At 52.1% G+C, this 13,219-nt stretch overlaps 1 long non-coding RNA gene across 1 annotated transcript in view; it reads right to left on the bottom strand.

The window, feature by feature from the left end:
• The window catches only part of LOC119954637, an 85,023-nt gene extending 72,363 nt beyond the window's left edge, over positions 1–12,660 (bottom strand). The window contains exons 1-2 of the long non-coding RNA XR_005458284.1: positions 12,438–12,660; positions 6,490–6,626 (exon numbers count right to left, since the gene is read on the bottom strand). This is a non-coding gene — a long non-coding RNA (uncharacterized LOC119954637). The remainder of the gene's footprint in view (positions 1–6,489; positions 6,627–12,437) is intronic.
• Positions 12,661–13,219: the final 559 nt, after the last annotated feature.

The following is a 13,219-nucleotide window of genomic DNA, read 5'->3' as shown; positions in this document are numbered from 1 at the left end:
AGCCCCTGCCGGCTAGCTCCGCCCACAGGGAGCAGTATAAATATTCATAAGTTTCCCTGAGATGCCATTCTACAGCTGCAGCCGAAGGAATAGCATCTCACTGTAATAAAGCCTCTCTTGTACCGAATCGAGTCTTTGTGTGCAATTGTTAGCGCCACAATTTATTACAGTGAGATTTTTCAACATCGTGGACATCAGAATTAAGCCTGATCGCCTGCAGCTGGATCTGCAGTCGCCACACGCCAGGAAATACTTTAACCACTGGCTGGCTGTTTTCGAGGCCTACATCACCACAGCGGACCCTGCACCATTGGAGGCTCAGAAGGTACAACTCCACTACTCAAGATTGAGCTCCAGCGTGTTCCCGCTGATTCAGGATGCGCCCAACTACGCCCGGGCCATGGAACTGCTCAAAGAGAATTACGCTCAGTCGATGAACACTATGTTTGCGAGACATGTACTCTCCACTCGCGTTCAGCAACCGGGTGAGTCGATTGAGGATTTCTGGCGGGCCCTAATCCCCCTAGTACGGGACTGCAACTGCCAGGCCGTCTCGGCCATGGAATATTCGAATCTACTCATGCGGGATGCATTTGTAGCGGGTATTGCATCGGACCCCATCCGGCAATGACTGCTGGAAGGGGCCGCACTCGATCTTGCGGCAACAAAGACCTTAGCACTCTCAATGACGGCCGCTTCCCGTAATGTGCAATCCTACCCCGCCAGTCGCGCGGCCCACCCATCTTACCCCTTGTGGACCCCGCAACCGTCACGCCCGACTGGGGCCGCTCCCGCGCAGTATGCCTGCGCTGCTCGCCACACCATGCACCCTGGGGGTCCCCGCTGCTACTTCTGCGGTCAGCAGAAGCACCCCCGCCAACGCTGCCCGGCCCACACCGTGAACTGCAAATCTTGTGGCAAGAAAGGCCACTTTGCAGCGGTGTGTCAGTCTCGCGCAGTTGCACCGCCATCTTTCGCCACCCTCGCCATGTGCGCGCCCTGGGTGCCACCATCTTCATCCTCTGACTCCACGTGCGTTCCATGGTCGCTGCCATCTTGTCCCACCCCCGCAACATGCGCTGCATGGTCGCTGCCATCTTGCCCCGCCCCCGCAACATGCGCTGCATGGGCATCGCCATCTTCTTCCCCGCAGGTACTCCAGACGCCACCATTTTGTCCTCCCCTCGGAACGGGACCACGGGACCCGGGTCGTTACTGCTACTCATCGGACTCTTTGGTCGATCGCCCGCTACTCGCCTCCATGACGCTTGACCAATCGCGTCCTCGCAACTTGGCCACCGCTTCTGTGATGGTGCTTGTCAACGGCCACGCGACCTCCTGCCTCATCGACTCCAGAAGCACGGACAGTTTCATCCATCCAGACACGGTAAGGCGCTGCTCCCTCGCGGTCCATCCCGCCAACCAGCGGATCTCCCTGGCCTCCGGATACCACTCTGTCCTGATCCGGGGCTGCTGTCTGGTTAAACTCACCATACAGGGCGTTGACTTCAACCGTTTCTGCCTGTACGTTCTCCCCAACCTCTGTGCGACACTTTTACTGGGACTTCCAATGTAACCTCCAGAGCCTCACCCTCAAATTCGGCGGACCCCTACCCCCACTCACCGTTTGCGGCCTCACGACCCTCAAGGTTGACCCTCCCTCCCTCTTTGCCAATCTGACTGCAGATTGCAAGCCCGTCACCACCAGGAGCAGACGGTACAATACCCAGGACAAGACCTTCATCAGGTCCGAGGTCCAGCGGCTGCTTTGGGAGGGTATTATCGAGGCCAGCAACAGTCCCTGGGGAGCCCAAGTGGTGGTGGTTAAAACTGGGGAGAAACACAGGATGGTCGTGGACTACAGCCAGACCATCAACCGGTACACGCAGCTCGACGCGTACCCCCTCCCTCGCATATCTGATATGGTCAATCAGATTGCACAGTACCGGGTCTTCTCAACAATTGACCTGAAATCCGCCTACCACCAGCTCCCCATCAGTAAATCGGACCGTCCCTACACTGCCTTCGAGGCGGACGGTCGACTGTATCAATTTCTTATGGTTCCCTTCGGCGTCACTAACGGGGTCTCGGTATTTCAGTGAGAAATGGACCGATTGGTTGACCGGTACGGACTGCGGGCCACGTTTCCGTACTTAGACAATGTCACGACCAGCAGGACCATGACGCCAACCTTGCTAAATTTCTCCACACCGCATCTCTCCTCAACCTCACTTATAACAAGGAGAAGTGCGCGTTCAGCACAGACCGCTTAGCCATCCTTGGCTACGTAGTCCACAACGGGGCCCGATCCCGACCGCATGTGCCCCCTCATGGAGCTTCCCCTCCCCCACTGCCCCAAGGCTCTCAAACGATGCCTGGGGTTCTTTTCTTACTACGCCCAGTGGGTTCCACAATACTACACGGACAAGGCCCGCCCACTGATCCAGTCCACACAATTTCCACTCACGGCCGAGGCACAACAGGCCTTCGCTCGTATTCGCTCAGACATAGCCAAGGCCGGGATGCACGCAGTAGATGAGACACTGCCCTTCCAAGTAGAGAGCGATGCTTCAGATGTCGCCCTTGCCACCACTCAAACCAGGCAGGCAGACCCGCACCCTCCATGCCTCCGAAATCCGACATTCCTCTGTTGAGAAGGAGGCCCAGGCAATCGTTGAAGCGGTGCGGCACTGGAGGCATTACCTGGCCGGCAGGAGATTCACTCTCCTCACTGACCAACGGTCGGTAGCCTTCATGTTTGACAACACGCAACGGGGCAAGATCAAAAACGACAAAATGTTGCGGTGGAGAATTGAGCTCTCCACCTATAATTACGGCTGGAAGGTTCGCCCCGGCAAGCTCAACGAGCTCCCAGACGCCCTCTCCCGAGGTACATGTGCCAGTGCACAAGTGAACCAGCTCCGTCCCTTGCACGAGAGCCTTTGCCATCCGGGGGTCACTCAGTCGTACCATCTGGTCAAAGCCCGCAATCTGCCCTACTTCGTCGAGGAAGTACAGACAGTCGCCAGATACTGCCAGGTCTGTGCAGAGTGCAAGCCGCACCTCTACCAGCCAGACCGTGCGCGCCTGGTGAAAGCGTCCCGCCTCTTTGAACGCCTCAGCGTGGATTTCAAAGGGCCCCTCCCTTCCACCGACCGCAACACCTACATCCTTAGTGTGGTCGATGAATTCTCTAGGGTCCCCTTCGCCATGCCATGCCCGGATATGACGTCTGCCAACTTCATCAAGGCCCTTGATTCCATATTCGCTCTATTCGGTTTCCCCGACTATATCCACAGTGACAGGGGATCCTCATTCATGAGCGATAAGATGCGTCAGTTCCTGCTCAGCAGAGGTATCGCCTCCATCAGGACGACCAGCTACAACCCCCGGGGAAACGGGCAGGTAGAGAGGGAGAACAGGACGGTATGGAGGGCCGTCCAGCTGGCCCTACGGTCCAGGAACCTCCCAGCCGCTCGCTGTCAGCAGGTCCTCCCTGACGCGCTCCATTCCATTCGGTCACTGCTGTGCACCGCAACTAACAACACACCCCATGGACGTGTTTTTGCCTTCTCTAGGAAGTCTACATCCGGGGTGTTGATCCCGACTTGGCTCGCAGCTCCAGGGCCGATCCTACTTCATAGGCATGACAGGCTCCACAAGGCAGACCCCCTGGTGGACAGGGTACGCCTGCTCCACGCGAACCCCCAATATGCGTACGTGGAGCTCCCCGACGACCGCCAGGATACAGTCTCGCTCAAGGACCTGGCTCCATCGGGTGCCGATCCCATGCCCACACTCCTCCCTACCCACGCGCCACCCTCCTTTTCCCCGGCGCCCCCGACCTCAGCCCCACCAGGTCCATCCCTCGTTCCCCTGCCCACACCAGAGGACATGGAAGATTTCAGCTCGCTCCCGGAGTCATCCCGCCACTGGCCATCACCAACACCGCCAGCACCTACGCCGTCGACGCTGACACCGCTTGTGCAGACGTCGCCACCACTGCTGCGTCGCTCTCAACGGAACTTACGACCGTCGGTCTGACTCAACCTGTGACGGGCACCAGGTTGCCCGATGGACACTTGGTTCCTTTTTCCCCCCCTCTGTAAATAGATCACGTTTATGTATTATAGTTCCACATCACCCCCGCCGGACTCATTTTTTACAGGGGGTGAATGTGGTGATCTACCACTGTATATATATGTGTGTGTGCATTAGGGGATGTATGACAGTGCCTATATTACAGGTTTTCCGGTAAGCCCCTGCTGACTAGCTCCGCCCACAGGGAGCAGTATAAATATTTATAAGTTTCCCTGAGATGCCATTCTACAGCTGCAGCCGAAGGAATAGCATCTCACTGTAATAAAGCCTCTCTTGTACCGAATCGAGTCTTTGTGTGCAACTGTTAGAGCCACAAGTTGGAAGGCCATCATTGTGAGAAGAGAAACCCGTCTAAAGAATACTGTGACTCTCAGATCCCTGCAGCTCTATGTGTAGATTTAGAGGATACATCCACCACAATGAACAATAGCAGCTGTGATGAACTGCAACATCTCACCAAGGCTCCATAGGCAGCACCTTCCAAAACCACGATCTCTACCTCCTAGGTGGGCAAGGGCAGTAGATACATGGGAACATCATAACCCACAAGTTCTCCTCCAAGTCACCATCCTGACCTGGAAATATATGTCGCCATTCCTTTCTGGGTCAAAACCCTGGAACTTACTCCCTAACGGCACTCTGGATGTACCTACACCACATGGACTGCAGCAGTTTAAGAAGGCAGCTCACCACCACCTTCTTCTCAAGGGCAATTAGAGATGAGCAATAAATGCTGGCCTATGGACTGACACAGGGAGGACACCTCCAGGTACCTGCCAGGTTTCAACTTCAGACTGGTACATTCAACCTCAGGAAGATCATTGCGGTGGCAGGACCTTATCCCCAATCAGGCCCTCCAGTGGCATTAATTGGCTACCAGGCAGGTAGCCACCGTCACTGTGCATCCACTGTGGCAAGTGGGCACAAAAGTTGGCAGATGGAGTATAATGTGGGAAAACGTGAAGTTGTTCATTTTGGAAGGGAGAACAAAAGAAATGAAATGAAATGAAAAATGAAAATCGCTTATTGTCACGAGTAGGCTTCAAATGAAGTTACTATGAAAAGCCCCTAGTCGCCACATTCCGGCGCCTATTTGGGGAGGCTGTTACGGGAATCGAACCGTGCTGCTGGCCTGCTTGGTCTGCTTTCAAAGCCAGCGATTTAGCCCTGTGCTAAACAGAGTATTATTTAAATGGAGAAATGGAGAAAAACTGCAACACAAAGGAACTTGGGCGTACATAGAAACATTTCTACAGTGCAGAAGGAGGTGGTTTGGCTCATCAAGTCTGCACCAACCCTCTAAAAGAGCATTACACCTAGGCCCACTCCCCCGATGTATCCCCCAACCCCACAAAACCTGTACATCAGGGGATACCACGTGGCAATTTTGCATGGCCAATCCACCTAAACTGCACATCTTCAAACTGTGGGAGCAAACCGGAGTGCCCGGTGGAAATACACAGACACGGTGCCGCGCCATACTACATGGCAGAGGGCACTCACGGACCCAGTTCGTGATATAGTGCCCCCCCCCCTTTGGCCAGCTAGCGCATCCTAGACCCTCCCCCCCCAAAGTGCCCCCAGCCCCTAATAAAGACCCCCCTGCCTGCGGATCAGCCCTCCCCCGACTGTGGCAGCGCTGGACTGAGTCGGCAGCCGTGACGACAAGTTCCCGACCACACGGGACCGACACCGTCGGGAACGCGGCCGGTCGGGGCGGAGCATCAGGGGCTGGGTCTCAGGCAATGTCCTGAGGCCGTCCATACATGGCGCGCCGTGCGTACGCCTCTTTGGAGGGGGTGGAGCATCACGAAAGCAGGGCCACCCCCTATTTGGTCGGGAACACTGATTCTCCGGCCGATTGACAAACTCAATTCCTGTGTCACCGACCGGTGAATCCAGCCCAAGAACTTTACTCATTTCCAACAGTCTCCTGAATTTAGGGTCATACTCCGAGAATCAAGTTGTTGATTAATAATAGTAATTAATCTCCATTCATTTAGTGAACAGCAAACTCGGACCATAAGGAAAATTTCAATGGAGGAAAACTTTAGAAACTAGAGAACCAAAGTCACATTTTCCTTCCCAACCAATATTCCATATGGCAAACCTCGAATTACTGAGGTGTGGAAACTCATAATAACACCATAAAACCATCAAATTCATTGTCATCATTAAGTTCAATGGCATAAACCCATGGCACAAAGAGATTTTTATTGGCTTTGCTGAGGGCAATTTATAGAGGATCTCATCTGTCTTACTCTGTAAATTAATTTTTATTTACAAGTTCATTCAGGAAACAATTTTGATATGTCATTCTAATGATGCACTGTTCCAGTAGGTTTTGGTCAATGGCTCACTGCCAGTTGTAACCAGATGTATTATTACCTTTGTTTTCTACCAGGAAACTATCACGTCCTGATTCCCACTCCTTCATTTGTGTTACTTGATACGTCGTCCCTCCAGGATGTTAGGTTTAATTGTATATTCCATTAACGAAAACATTCAGTACAAGGCATGATGATCTGGAAAGGATGGCACACACATCTTTGAGAAGAGAAATCATAATAGGTAGATATCTAGGAGGGGATACTGAAACATTTTGTACTTCCAAGTAGAATATTGAGGGAGGATCTAATTAAAATGATTACACTTCATTGCCTATAAAGCACTTTTTAAGATACCCGGTGGCCATGAGGCATTATAGATTCATGGAATTTACAGTGCAGAAGGAGGCCATTCGGCCCATCGAGTCTGCACCGTCCCTTGGAAAGAGCACCCTACCTATGCCTATAGCTCCACCCCATCCCCTCACCTCCACCATATCCCTGTAACCCCACCTAACCATTTTTTTGGACACTAAGGGCAAATTAGCATGGCCAATCCACCAACCTGCACATCTTTGGATGTGGGAGGAAACCGGAGCACCCGGAGGAATCCCATGCTGACACGGGGAGAACGTGCAGACTCCGCACAGACAGCGACCCAAGCCGGGAATTGAAGCTGGGACCCAGGAACTGTGAAGCAACTGTGCTAACCACTGTGCTATGGTACTGCCATTTCATAAATGCAAACCATGCTTTCTTTATTCTCCATCTCCTCAGATGGAGAAATCCAGAACAATGGAGCATCGCCTTAAAATTAGTGCTTCGTCTCGTAAAGGGCAATAGAAATTTGGAACTCTTCCACTTGCCCCCTTCCTGAAAAGAAAAACTGTGGAATTGAAAATTTTAAGATTGAAGTTGATAGATTTTTGTGACCTGAAGAATTAAGGGACTGGAGCAAAGACATGTAAATGGAGTTAATGTTCAAATCAGCTCTGATCCAACTCAGCAGAGGAACAGGTTTGAAGGCACGGCTGCTGCATTCTGTATTGCCATTTAATCAAGAAAAAGGCAAACAATTTCATTTTCATCAGTGCGTAAGTAATAGATGTTGTTCCACAAACATCACAATGCACCTTTACAATGCTTCATATTAAGAGATATGAATTGTGGAAGATCAATTGACTCAAATTTTGATGGGGCCCCAACAGTTCATTTAAAATCCAGAGAGCACCGCTGAACACAATGGAAATTACTCACTGTTCAATTTGAGGATTTATCAGAGGGATCAGTCACCATGGATGTACAAGATATTCCCCTCAAAGACATTCATTGATTCTTTTTATAATTTGCGTGTGGGGGAATTTGCATTATAAAAGTTGTTTCCTGAAAAACAACCTCTGATATCCAGGAAGCAAAAGACTGGCATTTATATAGCACCTTTCACAACCTCAGAAAATCCCAAAGCATTGGCAGCCAGTTAAGTAATTTTGAAGCATAGTCACAGCCAATTTTCACACAGCAAGTTCCCACAAACAGCAAAGTAATGATAACCAAACAAACTACTTTAGTCACGTTGGTCAGGGGATAAATATTGGCCAGTAACACAGGAGAAGAACTCTCTTACTAGTTTTCCAAATAGCATCATTGCCTCTTTTAAAAGGACTCAGGGTGGGATTCTCCCTCGGAATATGATGGGAGCCAAAAGTCGGAAAACCACCAGCGTAAAATGACATTGCAATTTTCCCAGTGATGGGTTAATGGCATTAAGTTGCATGAACACACATTAAAATAGATTCCTGCTGGCATCCCATCAGAACTTCCAATCATTTCTGTACGAGCTGGAATTTCCCCAGGTGGAGGAAGCAAAGACACAGGCGTTGGAGGAGCCCCTGGGGCTGAGGGAGGTGCTGGATAGTATCAGGGGTATGAAGTCGGGGAAGGCCCCTGGGCCGGACGGGTACACGGCGGAATTGTATAAGGTATTTGCAACGGACCTGGCACCACATCTGTTGGGGGGTTTAATGAAGCACTGGAAAAGGCGGAGTTGCCGGAGACGATAACGCAGACAGTAATCACACTAATTCCAAAAAAGGAAAAGGAGCCGGTGGAATGTGGATCGTATAGGCCCATAGCACTGTTGAACACAGATGTGATAGTATTGGCTAAGTTGTTGGCGGGGAGGATGGAGGATTGTGTCCCGGAGGTGGTTGCAGAAGATAAAACAGGTTCCGTGAAGGGCGGCAGCTCACGAGTAAAAGAAGACGGCTGTTAAATGTGGTCACGAATCCGTCAGGGGCTCTGGTATCAGAGATGGCAGTGTCCATGGATGCGGAGAAGGCATTTGATCGGGTGGAGTGGCAAATTTTTGGAAAGATTTGGGTTTGGGCCGAGATTTGTGGCACGGTTACGGTTGCTGTATGTGGCGCCAAGGGCGAGGACAAATGGTATGAGCTCACAAAGCTTTAACTTACACAAGGGTACGAGGCAGGCGTGCCCGCTGTCACCGCTGCTGTTTGTGCTGTCCATAGAGCCGTTGGCAATGGCTCTCAGGGGGTCTGCAGAGTGGCGGGGGATTATGAGGGGACAGAGGGAGCATCGGGTGTCGCTCTCTGCTGATGGCCTCTTGCTGTATGTTTCGCATCTATTGGAGAGTATGGGAAGGATTATGTGCCTCCTGGGGAGGTTTGGAGGGTTCTCGGGGTACAACTGAATGTAGGGAAAAGCAAGATATTCCCGGTGAATGAGCTGGCACAGCGGGCTAATTTAGGGGGGAATACCATTTACGGTAGCGAGGGATAGGTTTAGGCATTTGGGGATTCAGGTAGCGATGGAAGGGACGGGGCCCCATAACTGGAACTTAACGAAGCTGGTCGAGGAGTCTAGGGAGGATCTGAAGAGGTGGGAAATACTGCACTTAATGTTGGCGGGGATTATCCAACTGGTGAAAATGAATATTCTGCTGAGGTTCGTGTTTATCTTTCAAGCTCTTCCGATCTTTATACGAAAGGCCTTTTTTTGGAGAGTGGACACGTTCTTTCTGACTTTTTATGGGCGGGGAAGGTGCCGAGGGTGGGGAGGACCCTGCTAAAGAGGCAGAGACAGCAGGGGGGTTGGCATTGCCGAACATGCTTCATTATTATTGGGCGGCGAATTTGGACAAGTGGCGGCGGTGGAGGGAAGGAGAAAAGGTAAAGTGGGTTAAGATGGAGAAGGAATCTTGTAAGGGGTCTAGACGGCGGCGTTGCCAATGGCTCCGAGTAAGTATCCAGGGAGCCCGGTGGTGCAGTCCACGATGAAGATATGGAATCAGTTGAGGAGGCATTTTAAGGTGGAAGGAATGTCAGTGCTAACGCCGCTGTGCGAGAATAAAGGTTTGAGTAGGGGGCTGGATAGTGTATACAGGAGGTGGGGAGAAGTGAGGCTGATCAAGGTGAGGGATCTGTATTTGGAGGAGGTGTTCGCCAGTCTGGAGGAGCTGAAGGAGAGGGTAGAGCTGCCGAGGGGGAGTGAGTTCAGGTATCTGCAGGTCAGGGACTTTGCACGAAAGGTCTGGAGGGGGTTCCCTAGTTTGCCGGGATACATCCTGCTGGAGCAACTGCTGCTCCTGAATGTGGAAGGGGAGGGAAGAATTGGGGATATATACAAGTGGTTGGGGGAGCAGGGAGGCGAGTGGGTGGTGAAGATTGAATGGGAAGCGGAGATGGGAGGGGAGATCAATTTGGGAGTATTGAGTGAGGCACTGTGTAGGGTAAACAGGACCTCCTCTTGTGCAAGGATGAGCCTGATACAGTGTAAGGCGGTGAACAGGGTGCATATGACTCGGGCGAGAATGAGTGGGTTTTTTTAGGGTTCTTCCGTTCTAGCAGATGAGTGTGAGAGATGTAGGCGGAGGCCAGCGAATCACGCGCAAATGCTTTGGGGTTGCAAAAAACTGGAAAGATTCTGGGCGGGCGTGTTCGTGGTCTTAGGCAGGATAGTGAAGGAGGAGGTAGACCTGAACCCTTTGGTGGCGATATTTGGGGTTTCTGAGAAGCCAGAGCTCATGAAGAGGAGGAAGGATGATGTCATGGCCTTTGCTTCTCCAATTGCACGGCGGAGAATTTTGATGCAGTGGTGGTCGGCATCACTTGCGGCTTGGTTGGGTGACCTGTACAACTTCCTGCGATTAGAGAAGATAAAGTATGAGTTAAGGGGCTCTTAAGTGGGGTTTGAGGAAAATTTGTGACTGTGTTTGAGGGGCTGTTCGTCGCGGGTGTTGAAAATGGGAAAAAATCTGTACAAACTATAAGTTGATTGTTGGGAAATGTGTCTTCTGGGGTGTTTATTCGCTGTAACCTGTTTTGATACATGTTTGGAATAAAATACATTTTTTTTTAAAGATCTTCCGATCATGCGTCTCACTAGCGTGAAATTACGTTGGTTTACAACCTGGGGCTGGATTCTCCCCTACCCGGCGGGGCGAGAGGTCCCGGCGGGATGGAGTGGCGTGAACCACTTCGGCTTCGGGCCGCCCCAAAGGTGCGGATTTCTCCAGGCCTTTGGGGGCCAAGCCCTCACCTTGAGGGGCTAGGCCCGCGCCGGAGTGGTTCCCGTCGCGCCGGCTGGCGTGGAAGACTTTTGGCGCCACAGCAGCCGGGGCAGAAGGGACTTCGCCGGCCGGCGGACGTCCGCACATGCGCCGGAGCATCAGCAACTGCTGACGTCATCCCTGCGCATTCGCAGGAGAGGGGGTCACGTCTGCGTCGGCCATCGCGGAGGCTATGGCCAACATGGAAGGAAAAGAGTACCCCCATGGCTCAGGCCCACCTGCGGATCGGTGGGCCCTGATCGCGGACCAGGCCACCGTGGACCCCCCCCCCCCCCCCCCCGGGGCCAGATCCCGCTCGTGCCACCAGTCCCGCTGGTCAGGGAGGTGGTTTGATTCACACCGGCGTGAGAGGCATTACATCAGCGGGACTTCGGCCCATCGCGGGCCGGAGGATCGCCGGGGGGGCCCGCCGACCGGCGTGGCGCGATTCCCGCTCCCGCCGAATATCCGGTGCCGGAGAATTTGGCGGCCGGCGGGGGCGGGATTCACGCCGCCCCCCGGCGATTCTCCAACCCGGCGGGGCGTCGGAGAATCCAGCCCCTGATTGCTGAAGAGTGCCGTGGACAAGACGAATATCAATTGGCAACAGGTGAGTATCACAAAGCCTTTCTTCCTGGTGCTGTGCTGCTCCAGACGCGTTGTTTACCACTCTGCTGGGGCAGACTGATTCCTGCCCTCCAGCTCCTTGCCGAGCTGGGGTCTCCATGGTCCGCACTGTGCTGCTGAACCCATAAACCCTCCTATCTCACTGTTTTGGATCAGCCTTGCTCCTGGGTTTGGGGAGTACAGAGGTCACCTTCCCCCAGTACCACACATCAGTGTCCATTGGCAGCACTGTGCTGCGTGACTCATACAGCCAGCGCAATAAGGGTCAGAAGTTCAACCAGATGTGCAGTGCAAGACTGAGGCCGTGGGTGGGGGTGGTGGCCTAATGAAGACAAGGAGGGCAGTGTGGTAGGAGGTGGGAGAAAGGGTAGAGGCTCGCGATGACAGGCAGAGAGGCAAGGAGCTGGATGAAGAAGTCGAACAATGAAGGACAGAGGGAAGACCCAGGGGAGGGAAGCTGGACCCCGACAAGGCTGCATGAAAAGCTCATAAACAAGGGAGGTCAAACGAATATCACATCATTTACAGGAAGGGGATACATAAACACTCCAGATACGGTGGGTAGAGGTCAAAGTGGGGCATGGGCGCTTCACAGGTGATGGGCTGAGGAAAAGGGTGGTTGAATCGAGGAACAGACTTCCTCTTGCGGCCATTAGTCTTTTTCCTCTCGGTTATTGATATCCGACACGGTCTGGTGAAGGCAGGTGGGCTGGAGAGAGTGATATGAGCATGCTGAATCAATGTTTAAATATGGTGTCGGGACCTTCGAACCCACCAGACAAATCAGCTGCCAGGAAAGTCAGAAGTGAACTCACCTGTACATAATTAATGAAGTTCCAAGCGTAGAATCTCGCACGGGCTCCCGCCACTCTGACCAGCAGGAAAGCTGCCACAGACACGTCAACTACTGCACTTTGTCTCAAAAACAGAGAATTCCACCCTCAGTTTAGTGTTGTGTCCAAAAGACTGCAACACTTCCTTAGTACTGAACTAGAGTATCAGCCTAGATTGTGTGCTCAAGTCTCTGGAGTGGGACACAAGCCTGATTGGGAGGAAATTGAAACTCTGCAAGAGAGGTTACCGTTGAACATATTTACATGTTCTTTAAAAGGTTGTGTTTGTGGCATCTTCCTCTTGCCCAGCACTCTGCCAGATATGATTCACTGTACACCAGGAAACAATTAGGTATAAACATTTGCCTGGGAGAAAATCCATGAAGTGTTTAACTGGTTATGCTGCCCTACATGACTCAGCTTTATTTCAATGGTCTGCATTCCCTGTGAATATAAATAATAAAAATGGCAAATTGCAGTTGTTTCAACCCCTAAATGCAGCAAAATACATCAAGGTGCTTCTCAGAAGTATCATTTAACAAAATCTGACACTGAATCACACAAAGATATTATAGGACAGTTACCCAAAAATCTTGGCCAATAAGATAGCTAACGTTGGAGAATGAAGTTGAGAAGCTAAGGGGGAGAATTTCAGAGCCTGTGATCCATGTAGCTGAAGGCACGGCCACCAGTAGTGGAGCAATTGGGGTATAGAACAGGCCACAACTGGAGCAGCACAGAGATCTCTGAGGATTGCAGGACTG

The sequence above is a fragment of the Scyliorhinus canicula genome, chromosome 20 (assembly GCF_902713615.1).
Source record: "Scyliorhinus canicula chromosome 20, sScyCan1.1, whole genome shotgun sequence".
Lineage (NCBI taxonomy): Eukaryota > Metazoa > Chordata > Chondrichthyes > Carcharhiniformes > Scyliorhinidae > Scyliorhinus > Scyliorhinus canicula.
Note: the sequence above shows the minus strand (reverse complement) of the source record. Positions and strands in the feature narration are given on the sequence as shown.